This window comes from Phalaenopsis equestris, unplaced genomic scaffold (assembly GCF_001263595.1).
Source record: "Phalaenopsis equestris unplaced genomic scaffold, ASM126359v1 Scaffold000002, whole genome shotgun sequence".
Classification (NCBI taxonomy): domain Eukaryota; kingdom Viridiplantae; phylum Streptophyta; class Magnoliopsida; order Asparagales; family Orchidaceae; genus Phalaenopsis; species Phalaenopsis equestris.
The window spans coordinates 43,921,917-43,927,277 of NW_018164444.1; positions in this window are offsets into that span (position 1 = coordinate 43,921,917).

Sequence of the window (5,361 nt, forward strand, 5' to 3'; positions counted from 1 at the left end):
CCTTTGGATTCCAAAAAAAAAATGTTTTAAATTTGTGTCATTCCCCATTCACACCTCTTTGTCAGATCTCTTTGAAAAGTCCTATCCTTTGAACTCGTTGAAGACAATATTTCCTGATTTTTATCGAGAGTTTTCTTAGGTAACTTCAGTTATCTAAGATGTAATTAACTATAGGGGCTTGCCCTTATATGAAACTTTTCCGAACCCAACTTAAGACAAACCCTATTTAATTTTTCATATTAAATAGGGGGACTTGCAGACTTATAAATAAAATGGATTCGCAGATCAAATGGATGTCATATATTTCTTAGTTTATTTGATTGAGTCTCACCGTCAAGCCATGTGTCTTTCTTTCGAGATGGATGCATAGCTTAAGGTGTGGTGCTCTTTCATTTAAACTATGAAAGATATGAGATAAATTTCATTAATTAAATGTCCCTCCGAAGCAGGCGATGGGGTATCGATTCTGGCAACCGACAGCTTCTACATGATAACCCCCAAAAAAAAATAGTGTCGACGTCTTCCTTAAGTGGAATATGACATCTATTATCTTTTTTTTTCACTATTGGCATAAAGCCTTCCTGACATGGAGTTATAGTTTTCCTTTAATTTCTTTCTTGAAACAAGATATAAGTTGCATAACATTCCTCTTCCAAAACTGATGTTAGACACTTTTAAGAAATGATATAAGACCTCCTTTAATGGATTATGACATTCATTCTCTCTTTCATTATTGGATGTAAGGCCTTCTTGACAAAGAAATGAGGTTTTCCTATAATTTGTTTTTCCCTATGACTTTTTCATAAGTCATAACTCTCTTTTCCCCAATAGATCTTAAACAATTAATGGTGAATTACCTGACACGATGCAATCATATTTTTTCTTTACAAAACTACTGACAAACTGACAATTTCATTAAGTTATTTGGACTATTTCGATCAACGCCAATATGTGTGCATGCTTATTCAGTATTCCACACATATTGGGGGCCCATTTGTTGACCTCACTTTTGTGAGAATTCTAAATTGATACACATGGATAGGACATGGCTTGAGTCACCTACTTCAACTCAAGATACTTAGAAACCTCTTAAAACCTAGTGATCAGATCATCATGACCACTAAATTCACCCTAGGAAGAGGGGGTTACTGGCATTGACTCCTTTATGAATTCACCTAGGGTACCCAAAATTCTCAAAATTGCATTGACACTCGTTATACTCCTTTTGGTTTCAAACAAAATTAATAACCAAAATGATAAGATCAGTAATGACATATCCTGATTCGGACAACCCTTGACTCAATGGTCATCACATTAACCATTTCGTCAATCTTAGGGTCAAATTGGTCAAACTTGACCATTTGGTCAACTCTAACTTAAAATTGGTCAAATGACTAACCCTAAGACCCAATTGGTCAAAATTGACTAAATTGATCAACCATGATCAACCCTAGTCAAAATTGGTAAAAATAGTCAACTTTGGTCAAAATTTGTCAAACTAAGTCATTTGGTCAACCCAGACTCCAAATTGGTCAAACTGAACCATTTGGTCGACACGAACACTAAATTGGTCAAACTAGACCATTTGGTCAGCCATAGACCCCATTGGTCAAACTTTGGTCAAAATGGTCAATTTTGAACCTCATGGTCACCACATTGATCATTGGGTCAACAATAGACCCAAATGATCACCATATGGTCGAGACATCACCCTATGGTCAATTTGACCATCATACTCAACTTGGTCAACATTCGCCAAACTCAAGTCATACCATCAAATCCAATGACCCCATGACTAACTCAACCATAATATGGTCAAGTAAGTCACCCTGGTCAACCTTAGACATAAATTGGTCAACCACGGTCAACCATGGCCAAGTCTGGTCAAACATGGTCAAAATTTAGTCTTTTAATCAGATTATGTTTAATTAATAATCATTTAATTAATTAGAGAGAGTGAAATTAAAATTATTAGACCTAGTATTTAAGTTGAAATCATGATTTAAGCCCATGGTAAGACAAACTCATGGCAACCCTAAACCCATGCTTTACTCTTAAACCCTAAATCCACCTTATGAAAAATTGTTCATGGGTTACCCATGACCAATGAGACCTATCATGACATGACAAGGACTCATAAAGGACCCATGAGCCATAATATTTGACCCAACTCAAAAGTCATCATGAGGCCATTATGAGGGGAAGGAAGAGGTGTCATTCCTTCATGAGACCATGGAAGGAAGACATGGTGAGATCATCACTCACCTCCCTCTCCATCCAATAGGAGAATGCTTATTCAAGTCATTACCATTATCTTGATTGATCCCATCATGACTTAGCCATGAAAGTGAGGGAAGAGGATGCTTATGTGTCATTTCTTTCCATATTGAATGACTTTTAAGCTCATGTGGGGAAGATCAATCCAGCTCATTTTACGAGCTATATCCAGCTCTCCATTCACCAAATTAAAGCAAGAAAAAACCATGGCCAAATCCTCACTATTATGAAGGCTCGTCTTAAATATCATTTAGGAAAAATCAACCATGGTTATCCTTAATCAGAGACCCTATCCCTTTATCATCATGAGCCACTACCAGCCTTCCTCAAATGATTTCAAGCTCTATAGCCACCTCCAATGGCTATAAAGGGGCTAACCCGAGAGCTTCTATGAGAAGATACAAGCATACTTTTCCAATTCCCTGAGACACTTAAGACAAAAAGCGTCCCTCATACGTTATACAAAAAGACACCCACAGAATTAGCCTTTGAGATTGTACACTGAGCTCCAATTTTGAGGTCCAATTCTAGGGCAATGTTTGAGATTTACATAAACCTATTCAAAAATCCAAATCAACTCTTCCAAAAGCATCCCCAAGCTCTACAAAGAGGTTTCCAATAAAAATTGGCCCTCCTCATAGACTCTAACCCACTTTTAGTTGAACTCGTGACCCCATTTCATCAAGCATACACCAGGACTCAATTTTAATTCAAATTGAATCAAGGGGATGCTTTCTAAGCTCAAGGCGAAGCTCTTGAACATTTTAAATCCAAATTTCATCTTCTAAGGCCAAGGTATGGGCTCAAACCCTATTTTCAGCTCGGATTTTAGATTTGAGAAGAGAACCGTTTCAAAACCCCTACATCACCGTATAGATGTGTTTGTTTTCTTCAGATGAAGCTTTAGGAACAATTTCCATAAATTTTTATCAAGAATCGGGTGAGATCTTAAGCCTTAATCTCGAACGGCTTTCGGTTCATCTCTCCTTTGGAATGATGAACTGATGTTGTCCATTTCCGTGTATTGGAAATGGACTGCTTTGATCAAGCCGGACCGCGAAACTATCCATATGAATCAGATAGAATAGTGCGCCAGGTGGTCGCTATTGACCTCACTTTTGGTTGAGGTTTAGTTCTCCCTCTTTAGTAGCCTAGGGTCTAGCCATAGGACTTTCCTGTTGACTATTCCTAGAAAACTAGAAAAGGAACCCTCACCATTAGAAACTCTAAAATCTTCTTTTCTCAACTTGAAGTTTCACATATTGGTCCTAACCTCTAGCACTTAGTAGGTCGAGTCAGTATGAAGGATTTCAAGGAGAGTCCCCATAGAACTACCTGACCTTAGGGTTAACCCTGGGTGTTGGTTTGGAGCTAGTTCACTCACTTATACTCACATTCACCCACATTCACTCACAACCCTAAAACCTAAAATTTTTGACTTTGATTCATTGATCTTTTGGGAGAGTCATGTAGATGGTCCCCTAGACCCACTAGACCCAGGCTAAGATTTAGCTAAGACCAGTGCATAGAGGACCTGAATGGGAATTTCATTGGTTCGTAGCTCATATAAGGTGTTTGGCACCCCAATTCTACCAAAATATCCAACTTGGCCTTTTGCTCCTAAGTTCACCCAAATTGCTTAAATACCCCCAAACCCTAAATTTGGCCAAAATTCCCAAATTCACCCAAAATACCCAAATTTGTTCAAAAATCATTTCAAACCATTTCAAAATACGCAAATGGCCCAAAACCACCCAAAATTTCCAAAATTACCAAAATACCCTTAAATTTGCCAAAATTGCAAAAATGCCCTTTGCACCCCAAACTTTTTCAAAACATCCAAAATCACTTCAAATGTCTCCAAAACCAATTTAGACCCTTCAATTGAATCCAATTTGGCCAATTTGACTATTTTGACCAAAACCCCCAATTTGCCTTTAAAGGCACAATTTTCCTAAATTCATCCCAAATGTCCATCAATTTGTCCACAATTCCCCTCAATTTAAATCCTAAACTCAAATTCATCTTTCATATGATCAATCCAAACCAAATCCAAGCCTAATTGACCCATGCTTTGAGCTCAATTTTGATCCAAATAAAAACCCCAAATTTTGACCATATGACTTAATCTCAACTAATTGAACCATATGATCCACTCATTTGCCCCAATTTGAATCCAAAACACTTCATAAAAACCCTACACATGAAATTGAATCTTCCATTAGCCTTGGTGAAGCCTCAATTTCATTTAATTTTAACCCAAGTATAAACCCCAACAAGTCCTAAAACCCAAAAAATTTTCCTAAATTGGTTGTCCCCAAATTCCACCAAATTGGGTGCCCTAACCCCTAAATTGACACCCAATTGATGTTGAGAACTCTTCAAGACATTCCTATAGACCATTTTAAACCATCAATTTGTACCTAACCCAGTATTAGCCCAACCTAAACCTAATTTTAACCTAAACAACCCCAAATTGACCAAATGCACAAAATCCTTTAAACTAACCTCCAAATCAATTCAAAATCACTCCAAATCTTTTCTAAACTCTTTATGACAATCATCTACAGCAAGTTGATCAATCAATTGAGCTCAATGTTATGGATAGCCTAACCCAAACCCAACATCTAGCCATTTTGTCCCAAATTGAACCCCTTCACTAAAATTGACTTAGCCATGCTAAAGTCAATAAATTGATGACACCATGGCCACCAAGTACACCCTAGTGACCAGGTGTTGACCTCACTTTTGGTTGAAGTCTAGAAACTTCTTTAGTAGCCTAGGTCTAGCCATAGGACTTTCCTATTGACTAGTCTTAGAAAACTAAAAAAGGTACCCTCACCATTAGAAACTCAAAACTCTTCTCTTTACTCAACTTGAAAGTTCCACATATTGATCTTAACCTCTAGCACTTAGTAGGTAAGATCATTATGGGGGAGCTCAAGAAGAGTTCCTATAGGGTTACTTGGCCTTAGGATTGACCTTAGGTGTTGATTTGAAGCTAAGGTACATTATACCCTTACCATATCTTCACAATACACTAACTAAGATCAATACATGAGAGCCCAAAATGGGGATTTCATT